Raw genomic sequence first — 15138 nt, 5'->3', positions numbered from 1 at the left:
AAATTTGTGTGTCCATATCTCTGACAGATCTTGCACTTTAACCATTGTAAGTAAAATGGCATTTGTTTGGGCAATATAAGTAAAAAACAACAACAACAACAAAAAAAACCGAAACAAAACAAAAAACTCCCATTTCAGAAAACTTCTTTACAAAGAGGAGAAAGAAAACAGTGTTATGATTAAATAAGCATTAAATCAGAATGTGATGTGCAGCTCAGACAATCTGCTGAAGAGATTGCAAAGACAGAAAGAAATCCACCGACATATAGCTAGCTGGACATAACCCATCACATTAGGCAGGTGATTTGTGAATTTGAGTCAGGTGATAGCCAAATTTAGCCCACCTCCTCCCAGGAGACTGGGAAGATAGGGTATTATCTTCCTTGATGGTTACATTTCAAAGAAATGACTCCCAGGTCCTTGAGAAAACATTTTTGAATCATGAGCCTGGAAAGAGGCTTATTTAGCTATTTAAAAGACTTACATACATTTGAAAAGGGCTGAGAAAGAAATTCTTAGAAAAAAGAGGGGGCGAAGTAGAGAGGTGGGTCTCTTTCCTTATTTTCAACAGGAAGAATTAAGTTTCTTATTCACCCTTACACACACTCTGGGGTTAGTTAATAAACTGAATTCATGTTAGATAATGAGGGATAAAAGGTAATTCAGCAAATATCAAGGATACAGTTTTCCTTTTTGGCAAGGCAGCAGAAACATACTTACTTTCCTAATTGCCGAGGCCAGGGTTTTTCAACCTTGGCACTGTAAAGGAGGAAAAATATCTTTCCTTTCCCTCATTTTAGGTTCATTGGCTGGGGGTCCCCATAACAAAAGACAGATTAACTAGAGAAAAGCATCCAAATTTATTTAATATAAGTTTTACATGACAGAGGAGCCTTCACAAGGAAATGAAGACCCAAAGAAATGGAGTAAACCTGAGCATTGTTTTTGCTAGGTTTGATGAAGAGTGGACAGTCTTGGAGAAATATAATAGGGCAAAGAGTATGATCTAATGGTAGTAAACTAGGGGAAACAGCAAGTCTTCCTTATTAATTCTTCTCTGTGTCTCTGTGTCTTTGAAAATAAGGATGTTTCATTTCCCTTGGTGTATGGAGGACACCTCTCATATGAGGTCTTATGATCTGCTTCAGGGGAAGTTCAGAAAATCCTTTCCAGGTTTTTTCCTTTTCCTTCTCCTTTCCTTCCCATTTTCCTCTCCTCTCCTTCCCATTTTCCTCTCCTCTCCTCTCCTCCCTTGCCCTCCACTCCCCTCTCCTCTCTTCTCTTCTCCTTTCTTCCTTCTTCTTACAGGGTCTTGCTATATTGCCCAGGCTGAATTCAAATTCCTGGGCTCAAGTGATTCACCCACCTCAGCCTCCCAAAGTGCAAAGATTACAGTCATGAGTCACCATGCCTGGCCTGTTTTTTGCTATAGGGGTGTCAGCTGTGAACCTTGTGACAAGTGAGGAGAAGATACTACTTTTTCTCCCCTACATCATTCTAATTTCAGTGATTGGCTTTGCTGTGCCAGGCAACTCCGGTTCAGTTCTGTAACACCCCCAGATGATGTCTGATTACCCTGGCCTGCCTTCAGCAAGAATCCTGTTAGGCTGGTTTAGCCAGAACCCGCCTTACCCTGCATGTTTCCTTTTAATAATTTTCCATCCACTGACCCATTTCCTGCTTCTTGGCTCTAAATTCCCACTTGCCCACAGTATATTTGGAGTTGAGCCCAATCTTTCTCCCCTACTGAAAAATCCCATCACGGTGGTCCCTATACGTATCTGAATGGTCCTGAATAAAGTCTGCCTTATGAAGGGGTTAAGAACCTGCCACCCCACAATATGTTCCGGCATATTGAGTATTTTGAGTTAGAGGCACTCAAAAAACGGCAGATGCGAGAAGATAACTCTGACCTTCCTTCTGTTTCCTAAAAGCAGGAGATGAAATTCCTACATGAGGGATATTCTGCCTATTCCAGAAGGAAAGTATCATTCTTATCATCAAGGATGGGAAGTTGAGGCTGAGGGGAATCTGAACAAACCATAGACTAATCCTTATCTTCCTAGCCACTGCACTACCCAATACCCTTTGCTGCATCACATTTTCACAATTTACTACTCTTTAATTCTTTATATAAGTGTTCATCTCTAGCAGCGTCTTTGGGTCTTCATTTCCTTACGAAGTCCCCTGTGCCATGTGAAATCGTACTAAATTTTCTGTATGCTTTTTTCCTGTTGATCCCTCTTATGTCAATTTAGTTCTCAGCTTGGGGGGTGAAAAAAACAAATCCTGAGGGCATTTTGCCTCTCTTTATGTATGGGAGGAAAAATAATGCCCTCCTCCAACCTTCATGAGCTTTATAACAAAAGACAGATTAACAAGAGAGGAACAAATGGAAGTTTAATAACATGTGTACCCCCTGTAACATGGGAGATAACCCAGAGAAATGAGTAAATCTCTAGAGTAGATCTCAAAGAAAGATTTTAAAACCTCAGGCTTGAATAGCATTATTCTCTGAAACAAAGAAATAAGGATGGAGAGAATGGCCAGCTAAGATAAGATGGCCAGAAAAAGCATCTTAAACAAAGGCACATTTGTTGTACAGATTTAAGTTGATGCCTTCCTTCTTTATTGATTAAGCATCTCTAAAGATTTAGTCTTCCTTCTCCTCCTGGTGCAGAGAGGGAGACACACTTAAAAATGGAGACTGCCTTTATAGCTGCAAATTTCTCTTACACAAAAGGGTAACTTTCCAGAACTTCTCCTGTGTCTGCAGTTTCTCAAAATAGCCAGCTCAAAATAAACCTTATGCCAAAGAGGCCTATTTTGGGGTGGCATATTCTGGACTCTGGCAGTCATATTTTGGAGTGGTATGTCCTGAGCCCTGTCACTTACTGTGTTTAATAAGGATCATCAAATAATTTTTTCTCTAGCAGAACTTAGTGTGCCACTGGCACGCAGCACTCACAGGTTCCCCATGTTACTGGAAAGGGGTCCCAGTCTAGACCCTAAGAGAGGGTTCTTGGACCTCATGCAAGAAAGAATTCAGGACAAGTCCATATGGTAAAGTGAAAGCAAGTTTTTTAAGAAAGTGAAAGAATAAAAGAATGGCTACTCCATAGGCAGAGCAGTGGCATGGGCTGCTCAACTGAGTATACTTACAGGTATTTCTTGATTTTATGCTAAACAGGGGTGGATTATTCATGAGTTTTCTGGGAAAGAGGTGGGCAATTCCTGGAACTGAGGGTTCCTCACCTTTTTAGGCCATATGGGGTAACTTCTTGATGTTGCCATGGCATTTGTAAACTGTCATGGCACTGGTGGGAGTGTCTTTTAGTGTGGTAATACACTGTAATTCGCATAAAATGAGCAGTAAGGATGACTAGAGGTAACTTTCGTCATCATCTTGGTTTTGGTGGATTTTAGCTCGCTTCTTTACCACAACCTGTTTTATCAGCAAGGTCTCTGTGACCTGTATCTTCTGCCAACCTCCTATCTCATACTGTGATTAAGTATGCTTGACCTACTGGAATGCAGCATAGTATGTCTCAGCCTTATTTTATCCAGCACCTATTCAAGATAAAGTCACTCTGGTTCGAATGCCTCTGACACCCATGCCGTCCTTTTTTCCGAATGGGTCAGTGAGGTGGAGGTGGAAGCACACGCCTTTAACATCCTCTCCTAATCTCCCTCAGCACTATGTTCCTACCTCTCCTCTTCAATTCCTCTTCTTAATACTTTTGATACAGTTATTTATGAGGATGCCTTATCTCTGCTGCTAAGCTGCATGTTTCATTAGGACTGTATCCTATTAGATTCACCCTTGTATCCTCTGTAGCACACAGCAAACCCTCAATAGAAAGTATGGGTGTCATGAAACAACTTCAAACAGGAACCAAACTGTAATCTACCTGGTCTTAAATTGATGCCTTTCTGGTTTCCACAGTAAAATGAGAGAAAGGTTTTCTGCAGTGTTCAGATTCTGGAAGCTAGGCCCATTTCTTCCCCCTTAGATCTCTGGACTTCATCTTTCCCTTCTCTGTATCATTTCTTGCTCATATTTATGGAAACACACCGTGGCCAAACAGCTCTATTTTTCCTCCCTGTGCTGGCCTACAACTGTTTCTCCAGTTCCCATTGTCCTTAAAGGGTACCAGAATATCTCAGCCCAAAATATGCCTTTTTGGCTTATGAATTATTTTGAGCTAAAGGCAATTAAGAGCCAGCAGATACAGGAAAAGCTCTTTATCTCCTGAGGACTGCCTGAAAACAAAGTGTGTTAGTCTGTTTTCGCACTGCTGTAAAGAACTACCTGAGACTGGGCAATTTATAAAGAACAGAGGTTTAATTGACTCAGTTCCACATGGCTGGGGAGGACTAAGGAGTCTTCCAATCATGGCGGAAGGCAAAGGGGAAGCAAGGCACATCTTAAATGACAGCAGGAGAGTGGGGTGGAAGTGCCCCACACTTTTTAAACCATCAGATCTCATGAGAACTCACTCACTATCATGAGAAGAGCAAGGGGGAAAATCTGCCACCAAGATCCAATCACCTCCCACCAGGCTCCTCCTCCAATTTGACATGATATTTGGGTGGGAACACAAATCCAAACCATATCATTCTGCCCCTGTCCCCTTCCAAATCTCATGTCCTTTTCACATTGCAAAATACAATGATCTGTTCTCAACAGTCCCCCATTCTTTACTCATTTCAGCATTAACTCAAAAGTCCACGGTCCAAAGTCTTACCTGAGACAAGGTAAGTCCCTTCCATCTATGAGCCTGTAAAATTAAACAGTTACTTCCAAGACACATTGGGGTACAGGGATTGGGTAAATGCTCCCATTCCAAATGGGAGAAATTAGCCAAAACAAACGGGCTACAGGCCCCATGCAAGTCCGAAACCCAGCAGGGAAGTCATTAGATCTTACAGCTCCAAAATAATCTCCTTTGATGCCATGTCTCACATCCAGGTCATACTGATGCAAGAGGTGGGCTCCCAATGCCTTGGGCAGCCCCGCCCCTGTGGCTCTGCATGGTATAGCCCACATGGCTGCTTTCACGGCTGAAGTTTAGTGCCTGTGGTTTTTCCAGGCACACAGTGCAAACTGTCAGTAGATCTACCATTCTGGAGTCTGAAGGACAGTAGCCCTCTTCTCACAGCTCCAGTAGGCAGTGCCCTAGTGGGGACTCTGTGTGGGGGCTCCAACACCACATTTTCCCTCTGCACTGCCCTAGAAGAGGTTCTCCATGAGGGCACCCCCCCACCTGCAGTAGACGTCTGCCCTGGACATCCAGGCATTTCCATACATCCTCTGAAATCTACGTGGAGATTCCCAAACCTCAATTCCCAAACCTGTGCACCCATAGGCCAATACCACATGGAAGCTGCCAAGGCTTGGGGCTTGCACCCTCTGAAGCCATGGCCAGAGCTGTACTTTGGCCCCTTTTAGCCACAGTTGGAGCTGGAGCAGCTGGGATGCAGGATGCCATGTCCTAAGGCTGCACAGAGGAGCAGGGCCCTGGGCCTGGCCCACTAAACCATTTTTTCCTACTAGGCATCCAGGTCTGTGATGGGAGGGGCTGCCATGGAGGTCCCTGAAATGCCCTGGAGACATTTTCTCCACTGTCCTGGCTATTAAAATTTGGCTCCTCTTTACTTATCAAAATTTCTAGAACAGACTGGAATTTCTCCCCAGAAAATGGCTGGCTACCACATGGCTGGGCTGCAGATTTTCCAAACTTTCACGCTCTGCTTCCAGTTTCAGACAATCTCTTTGTTTGTGCATATGAACATACACTTTTACAAACAGTCAGGTCATATCTTGAATGCTTTGCTGCTTAAAAATTTCTCCTGCCAGATACCCTAAATCATCTTTCTTAAGTTCAAAATTCCATAAATCTCTAAGGCAGGGGCAAAATGCTACCAGACTTTTTGCTGAAGCATAGCAAGAGTGACCTTTACTTCAGTTTTCAATAAGTTCCTCTTCTCTATTTGAGACCACCTCAGCCTGGACTACATTGTCCATAGTCACCATCAGCATTTCTGTCAAAAGCCATTCAACAAGTCTCTAGGAAGCTCCAAACTTTCCCATATCTTCCTGTCTTCTTCTGAGCCCTCCAAACTGTGCCAACCTCTGCCCATTACCCAGTTCTGGCATTGTTTCTACATTTTCAGGTATCTTTATAGCAGTGCATTACTCCTGGTACCAATTTTCTGTGTTAGTCTGTTCTCACACTGCTATAAAGAACTACCTGAGGCTGGATAATTTATAAAGAAAAGAGGTTTAATTGACTCACAGTTCCACAGGCTTAACAGGAAGCATGACTGGGAGGCCTCAAGAAATGTACCATCATGTTGGAAAGGGAAGCAAGCACCTTCTTCACATGGTGGCAGGGGAAGGAGGGGAGGCGCCACATCACTTTTAAACAATCAGGTCTCCTGAGAACTCACTCACTATCACAGGACCAGCAAGGGGGAAATGTGCCCCCATGATCCAATCACCTCCCACCAGGCCCCTCCTCCAATTCAACATGAGATTTGGGAGGGGACAAAAATCCAAACCATACCACAAAGTAATTTTTTTGTAAAAAAGTTTATATTTTTGAAGGACACTTCCATTTGTAAAGATGTCTCCGTACCAAGGACACAGCTACTCCAGGGAGACAAGTCTTATCCCCTCCACCCCACCCCCACCGCCAGAGAGTATTATCTGCATAACAGGACAAGTCTTCTTTACCTTACATTTCTCCCCTCACCTACCCATAACTTGCTTCCTCTGCTCAGAAGCCCAAAGACCCTTTTATTTGTGTAGCTTAGGCTGTGTCAAAGCATCAAGCATCTGGCTACCTCCTTGAGTCACATTTTCTCTCATTTGTACATATATAAATTAAAGTGTTTTTTCTTTCTTGTTCATCTGCCTTTATCAGTTTGATTTGTGGGCCTCAGCCATTGAAGCTAGGAGGATAGAAGGAAAAAGATTTTTTTTCTCTATATCCCCCAAACACTAACCAATTTCCTGTTCCTATAAAGAATTTAAGGAAGACTGGCATTGGAAAGTCCCTGATAGTGATGAGGAAGACCAAGCCATGCCTACCTCTTTTATCAGAGAGTGTCCTGTTTGGAAAACAGAGCCCATCTCAGATAATTTTGTTGAGGGAATTTGATATAGGGAACCAAATACAAAAGTCTTGAGAGAATTGAAAAGTCAAACAAAGGACAAGGAGGCAAGCCAGATATTAGCAACAGCAAGAGGCTACTACTACCCATAGGACTAGAAAGAACAAGAGAAAAGGTGGTATTGGGAAGCCAGGAGCCAGAACCACCACCATTGGTGGGAGTTAACCACTTTGGAGCCTGCCCAAGGAGCTGAGGCTGCAGAGGGACTGCCTCAAAAAAGCTGGGACCTTAGAGGAGACGCAGTTGGAGATGCTGCCAGATCTCCTGCCAGTGCCTCTCACTGGCCTATTGAGAAGGAAAAACTTTTCCTTTACTATCTTACGTTCAGTAGCTCAGGGCCTGTCAATTTAACAGACAAAAGACAGAGTCACAGGAGAAAAGACAGTTTGTGTGTGCAATGCACACATGAGTGCTCAGTGAGGAGTCACTGGGTGTGGTGTGGTGGTTAGAATTTGGGGCTTACATTCCTAACTTCATAGGTGAAAGGGAGAAAGGAGAAAAGTCTCCTCATGAAAGAACAAATAGATTTCTTTAGGAAAGACAAATAGGTTTTTAGGGGAAAGAAAACAGGAGAAAAGAAAGTTTGTAATAATGTTTGTTTGTAAGTAGTCTTTCCGTCTTCTTTCTGGCCATGAAACCACACTGAAGAGGGGATTTATGGTAGGTTAACTCTTGGTCTCTCTCATGGGAGAAAATCTGCTTCAAAGAGGAAATTTATGGCACCCTCATTTAGAAGTTTCTGCTTTTTGTCAGAGAAACGAAGCTCTGAGAGGGCTCCTTTCTGTATCTGTTGAATCTCAAATGTCTTCAGCTTAAAATAATCTTTATATTTTCAACCTAAATGACAGAGAGAGGCTCTCTAAAAGAAAAGATGTTTATTTGGGAATGGAACATTGCAATAGGAAGGCACATACCGTAGTAAACTATGTGCATATTTAGGGAGGTGAAGGAACACAAAGGTTTTCAAAGGAAAAAATGAGGATTATGTAATTGTTTTGAAATAATTATCCTTGGCTATGAAGATCAATAATAATGGTGGCACCAGTCCAAGGTTGGACTGGCAGTTGCTGGGCAGAAGTCCTTGCAGAAGTATTTTATGTACAAAGTTGTGTTTTGTTGTAGAGTCTTTTTCATGATCAGGCATACAAGCATGAAACCCTCTCTTCATGGCCTTCCCTGGCTCTATTGTCAGGGTTTTCTTAACATCAGTGACTCCATTTTGACTCTGACATCTTTCACAATACCAGCTCTGGAGCTCCAAGTGGGTTCCCACAGAATAAACCTAACTGAGCACCAGATCAACAAGGAAGACTAGGAAATGGAAATGTCCAGGCTCTGGCCCCTACAATTCCGAGAAGAAAAGAGCAGGGGATGGTTCTGAGAACAAATAAACAGCCATCCCATTTCTTTTTCTGTGGTCACCAGTGATGTAGCTCCACAGTTGCCCCTTTTGGAGTACTCCACCATGCAGGAAACACTGCCTACCCCCAGACAGCAAGCCCAGCAGTTCACTTCCGGGTTTCCTTGAATTGCCACTTTGATGGTACTGCCTGAAAAGCAAGAAGAGCTTTTAATCTGAGAGAACTCCACCGCCCTCCATAGTCGCATACATGTAACTACTAACTTACATTGGTTTGTAAGTAACACCAAACTGAGGTGCTTAAATAAAACACCCCAATAACACTCTGAAGCTTCTTAATTCACAGTATAGATGTGGCGAGTGTTCCCAGGGATAAGGAGTGGAACTCATTTCCTTCCAAGCCACTTGAATTACCTGTGGAACAATTTATCTGCAATTCTAGCAGAGACCAGCCAGGACGTCTGTTACCAAGGGTGGGATTCAAGCTTCTCATTCAACAGATCATTGACATTCACTAAGGAAAAGCGAAATATTGAGTGGGTTTCTCTGATCTTAGTCTGCTTAGTGGTCTGTATCAGACACAGGAACTCAATTGATCATTATTTATGGATGAAACCACTCGCCATTATGAATCAGTAACATGCCAATTACGCATTTGGAATAAATAATGGGAAAGACTTTTTCTCATTGCTGAATTGATAATAAAGAAGTTTTGACAGTGTCTGCTCATTTTTCAGGAAAAGACAACAAAAAAGGACACATGAAACTTGTAGGGAAGCCAGCCTCCACCTGCCGTTCACTCTGCCCACAGTAACAAAAGTGCGGATGCAGCCACTGTTAGCGTGTTCTGCCCACGGCACTATTTAGTGAGGCATCAGACCTTTCTCACATTTTTCTGTGTGTGGACTCATGTCCTGCTTTTGTGCTTCTCTCAAGGACTTTCGGCTTCTCCTGAAAGAACACGTGTTCATCCAGCCCAACATCTTGGCAAAGGTAAGTCTTTTTGGCAGCAGGGCCATTAATGATAGTAGGTGCTGGCAAAAGTGTAGGCAGCCAGGGCTCAGGGGAAGGCAGTGACCCAATTACTGACAGCTGTTAGAGCCTCGTTTCTCTGCCTTTTAGTTTCCCCAGCAGAGTGGTACTGACACCACCATCATTAACAGTTAATTTTGATTTAGTATGTCTGCACAGGCTGGGACAACTAAAGTGCAGCCTGTTGCCTATAAAAGCTCAACTCCCCCCTTGAGGTCATTTTGAATTGCACCTGCTCAGGCCCAAGCGATGGGTGGAAGAAGCTTTTCAAGGTCATTCCAGTTTCTAAAGGCTTCCTCCTGCAGCTGGAGTCTTGAAAGATGAACTTAAGAGCTATGCAAAGGGCTGAAATAACTTATGTTAAAACCCTCTTTCTACTCCCCTGTGATCATACTGAGAAAAACCCAAGAACTAAAATTAAGTTAAAGACCAAGACCCAGGTTTTATAACAACCAAATGTCAAGCTTAGTGATGGTATTTTAAAAAACGAGCTAAGTGGAGCATTTTGAACAAATATTGGAGGGTGACAAAAACTCTCTTCTTGACCAAAGTTTATTTATTACTTTATGTTTTAAAAATAGATACAGGGCCTCAGTCTGTTGCCAGGCTGGAGTGCAATGGCATGATCATATCTCACTGCAGTGTGAATCTCCTGAGCTCAAGTGATCCTGCCACCTCACCCTCCCAACGTTCTGGGATTATAGACGTGAGCCACCATGCCCGGCTCAAACTTTAGAAAGACTCCTCTGAGTCCTCTTTTTGATGAGGCCTCAACTTTGGCCTGTAAAAACTACAGACTCTCAGAACAAATGATTTCATCCACACTCTCTCTTCCCCACTAAAAGACTCGAACCACCAGTAATATAGTCTCTAACAGTTAAGGCTGAACCCCTAGGATGACCCCTCACTCCCCTTAAAGTTCCTGCCTGGGAATGCTCAAGGCTGCTGGAGAATTACTGTTTGTTCCAGCCCAAACCTGGTAATAGACAGATAGGCCCCTTCACCTGCCTGCCTTAGAGCAGTACCTTTAGAAAGTTTGCAAGTGTAGATGCTTTCTCTCCCTCTTTGTGATGTTGATTTCCACCATCCAGAACTGTCTCCTCAAGAACCTGAGGGCCATTCCTTTTTTTTTTTTTTTTGAGATGGTTGAAGTGATTCTCCTGCCTCAGACTACTGGGTGGCTGGGATTACAGGCTCCTGCCGCCATATCTGGCTAATTTTTGTGTTTTTAGTAGAGGCGGGGCCATGTTGGCCAGGCTGACCTCAAATTCCTGACCTCCAGTGATCTGGCCGCCCAGACCTCCCAAAATGGTCGGATTACTGGCGTGAGCCACTGCGCCTGCTGGCCATCTCTTTGAAATGCAAAAATTCAGGGAAATAACTCTGCTCTCCTTACCACATCTCCCAGTAGGGTGACCACTGCGCTCTAACTAGCAGCACTATCTCCTGTCATAAAGATGTGAGGGGAAATCTGCTTTTCTTCCACATAAGCACCAATCAACAAACCCAGTCCCTGCTCAAGCTCGGTCTGGTTCTCCCATCCTACTCCCTCATTCTCCCTTTCAAACACCCAGTCAACTCTGCACAATCAAAGTAAGCTCAGTTCACACTGTATCTCTTCCCTATTGCAGTGGTTATGACAGAATAATGTCTATCTTAGTACTTTACTAGTGTCTGACTTTGTCTTTGACAAAGGTCAGATACATTTTCTTTTTGTCATAGGGAGCAGGGATTAGTTTAGACAGACAGACCATGGAGCTAACAAGACCAAGGTTATTATGAACTTGACCTCCAGATGGCTCTGCCCATATTGCGGTGGCATGTGCACACCGCTGTCAGGCGTTTCACACATGGCGTCCATTGATCACAAGGGAGACCAGATGAGAAAGTAGTGCTGGCTCAGCACAAACGACTGCTGCTGCTCATTTGGTTTCTCGTTACTGCTTTAAGAGCTCCAGTATACAGATGGTGCAGCTCATAGCCTCTTCTTTGTACGCCTCAGCTGGAAGAGTACCTGTGCTCTTGCTCCCCCAAATGCCTTCTCTCTGACATCCCCAATTCTCCTGTCCTTTTAGCATCTAGTTCATGGTCCTCTTCTACCACAGTTCCTTCCCAGACTCTACCTCCCACTTTGCTCACTCTGGTGCCTAGAACATTTATCTTGCATACTCTACATCTTGTTTTGTTACCCTGGGTAACAAAATTTTACTACTCCTAAAAGAAATAAGGACCAAGTATTCCACCTCCTGCCTTCTACTAGTATCAGGCTAGTATGTTGAAACTATTCAGTAAAATGCACTTAAATATTTTAAATGAGCTTTCAATGGCTTTGACAAATTTCAGTAAAATGATGTTGAATCCCTTCATCATTTCTAGGATGGACATTAAACTTTTATTACAACTCTCAAAATGCTTACAAATTTATGCAAAATCAAACTAGTGTTGCTGCACTTTGTATGGAGTAAGTAGTCTATTGCCTATGGATTTTTTTTCCAATTTTATGTGTGATCATACAGTAATATTATATTTTACCACAAAGGAAAAACGTTTAGCATTTGGCATTATAATAGCTAGTTCTTTACACTCTCATTGCTGTTAGCCTACATTTTCATAACTTTATGCATATCTTTCTTATGATAGTATCCTTTCTACCCATTTTAAAAAGAGAAGAAAGGTTTGGGAAAGTGTTAGAGACTAACTAGATGGCTCATAAAAACTCCTCTGCAGTTAGTAATTCAAACTTCTGTGTTAATTGGATCTTTGTTGTTCTGTTTTAATCAACTAAGGATAGGACTTTTACATTTTACTTAAACTGTTATAATACTATAAATAAATAATACTAATACTATAAATAAAATCTTTTCACTGGAGAAAAGTGCAATCAATAAAAATGTTAGGTATCCATCACAGTAAACTTCTTTTTTTTTTTTTTTTTTGAGATGGAGTCTCTGTCACCCAGGCTGGAGTGCAGTGGCATGATCTCGGGTCACTGCAACCTCTGCCTCCCAGGTTCAAGCCATTCTCCTGCCTCAGCCTCCCTAGTCGCTGGGATTACAGGCGCCTGCCACCATGCCCAGCTAATTTTTTGTATTTTTTAGTAGAGATGGGGTTTCACTATGTTGCCCAGGCTGGTCTCGAACTCCTGACTTTGTGAACTGCCCGCCTCAGGCTCCCAAAGTGTTGGGATTACAGGCGTGAGCCACCACGCCCCGCCACAGTTAACTTCCATATAGTTTTCAGGAATATAAAATAATCCTGTCATGGGTATTTAACTTAGATTACTCATGTGCTAAGATCCAGAAGGAACCTTCCAGAACGGTGGTTTTCCATTTGTGTTCCACAGAACCCCAGGATGCTGAAGAGTTATTTTCAGGTATATTGGTTTTCTGTTACTGCTGTAACAAATTACCACAAATGTAGTGGCTTAAAACAACACGGCTTTATTTACCTTGCAGTTCTGGAGGTCAGAAGTCTGAAAAAGGTATTTCTAGGCTAACAACAGGGGTCAGGAGGGCTGTGTTCCTTCTTGGAAACCCTAGAGGAGAAGCCGCTTCCTTGCCTTTTCCAGCTGCTGGAGGCCACCTGCATTCCTTGGCTTGAGGCCCTTTCCATCTGGCTGGTGGCTTCTTCCTCAGATCAGATCACTCTGACTAACTTGCCTGTCTCCTGCTTTCACTTATAAGAACCTTTGTGATTACGTTGGGCCCACCCAGATGATTCAGGTCAATCTCTTCATCTCAAGGTCAGCTGACTAGCAAACTTAATTCCATCCACAATTCTAATTTCCTCTTGCCCTGTAATAAAACATGTTTATACGTTCCAGGAATTGGGAGTTGAACTTCTATCGTTGGCCATTCTACTGCCTACTACATCAGGTATCTCACAGATTTGAGTTCAAATTCTAAAACAGCAAAAACAAGTTATTTAAAATATTTAGAAGAAACAAAACACACACTCAAATGCAAAATGTACAGCTTTCTATTTTATTTTATTTCTGGAGACAGGGTCTCACTTTGTTGTCCAGGCTGGAGTTCAGTGGTGCAATCACAGCCCACTGCAATATCGAGCTCCTGGGCTCAAGCAATCCTCCTGCCTCAGCCTCATGAGTAGCAGGGACTACAGGTGTGCAACAGCACACCCAGCTAATTTTCTTATATTTTGTAGAGAAGGGGGCCTCACTATGTTGCCCAGGCTGATCTTGAACTCCTGGCCTCAAGAGATCCTGCAGCCTTGGCCTTCTAAAGTGTCGGGATTACAGGTGTGAGCCACTGTGCCCAGGCAATGTACTGAATTTTAAACACCAGAGTCTACCAGTGTATTAACTTGTGCTGCTAGGTCACTCGTTTGTTTGAGCACAGACCTTAGACAAAAACTTCTGCTGCCATCGATGTGCAGATACCTTGTTTTGGTGGGGAGTTTAATCATTTAATACATGTGGTTCAGTTAAAGCAAAATCCAGTTATTTCCTCCAGAGTAATACCTATTCTGAATAGCAAAATTGTTATAAATTGCATACCTGTAGTTATCTTGAAAGACATTTATCACATCTTCAAGAAGTACTTCAAGTGGCCACATATCACTTCCATAGCTTCTGAAGACAAGGATCGAAGGACTATTTTAACAGTGAATAATGAAAGAAATGAAGCCCACTAATTCATCATACCCGGTTTTCTCCTCCAAGTTTGCTTTAGAACATTCTAAACATAATCATAAGGGACAACAGAGAGCTCAAAGCCACCAACTCAGTGGGGAAGGCAGATCATACCTCCCTGCTATGCAGTGCAGAGTCCCTCGTTGGTGCACAGTCAGTGGTAGAAAACAATTGCCCAATATTTTGGTGTGATTATTCCAGCTGTCTGGAGGGTATGGCTCTAGAAAACTATCCACTCATTTTATTTAGTCTGGTGCAATACAGCTTTAACCCACTGTCCTTTTTCATATATATTAATGTCTTTCAGGAACATTTGAGTGAATCCATCATATAATATCCTGATAGATCCTACATTTTCACAAGAGGAACATTAAAAAATCATTGTCGCTTGTCAATATTGCGTTTCTTGTGATCTTCACGCCTACCTACATGTTTTAAAAGTAGAAGAGAAATAATAATTTATCTCTTGAACTTGCTTCAACCTGGACATTTTCCATTGTATTTAGAGAGTGAAGACTGCTTCAGAGATAGAAAGCTAACATCAGAACCTTTCTAAGAGACTGACATATTCCTATTCCAGGTTAGGTATGAAAGGTGAAGTCACAAATTAGATATTTTCCTTTGAATCTGATCTTTCTGAATTGTGCTAAAATAGCTCTCGCTGTGTTGACATCTACAGTCAATGAAGAATAAGCCACAGAGTTCTAACAGGTTACATCCTTTGAAAAAAGGATAAACTGTTGTGCCCCCCAGAAATTTAAATGGCTTAAATATATTGGTTTAATTCTCTCTCACAAAAAGCCTGAAGTCTCAGAGAGAATGTCTAATTCTGTAATTTCCTGCATGTCTCAAGGTGTTTATTTTATCTCTACACTAGGATGGGCATAGATTACTAGGGTCTTTTCTCTATACCTTT

This window comes from Pan troglodytes, chromosome 3 (assembly GCF_028858775.2).
Source record: "Pan troglodytes isolate AG18354 chromosome 3, NHGRI_mPanTro3-v2.0_pri, whole genome shotgun sequence".
In the NCBI taxonomy this organism is placed as follows: domain Eukaryota; kingdom Metazoa; phylum Chordata; class Mammalia; order Primates; family Hominidae; genus Pan; species Pan troglodytes.
Note: the sequence above shows the minus strand (reverse complement) of the source record.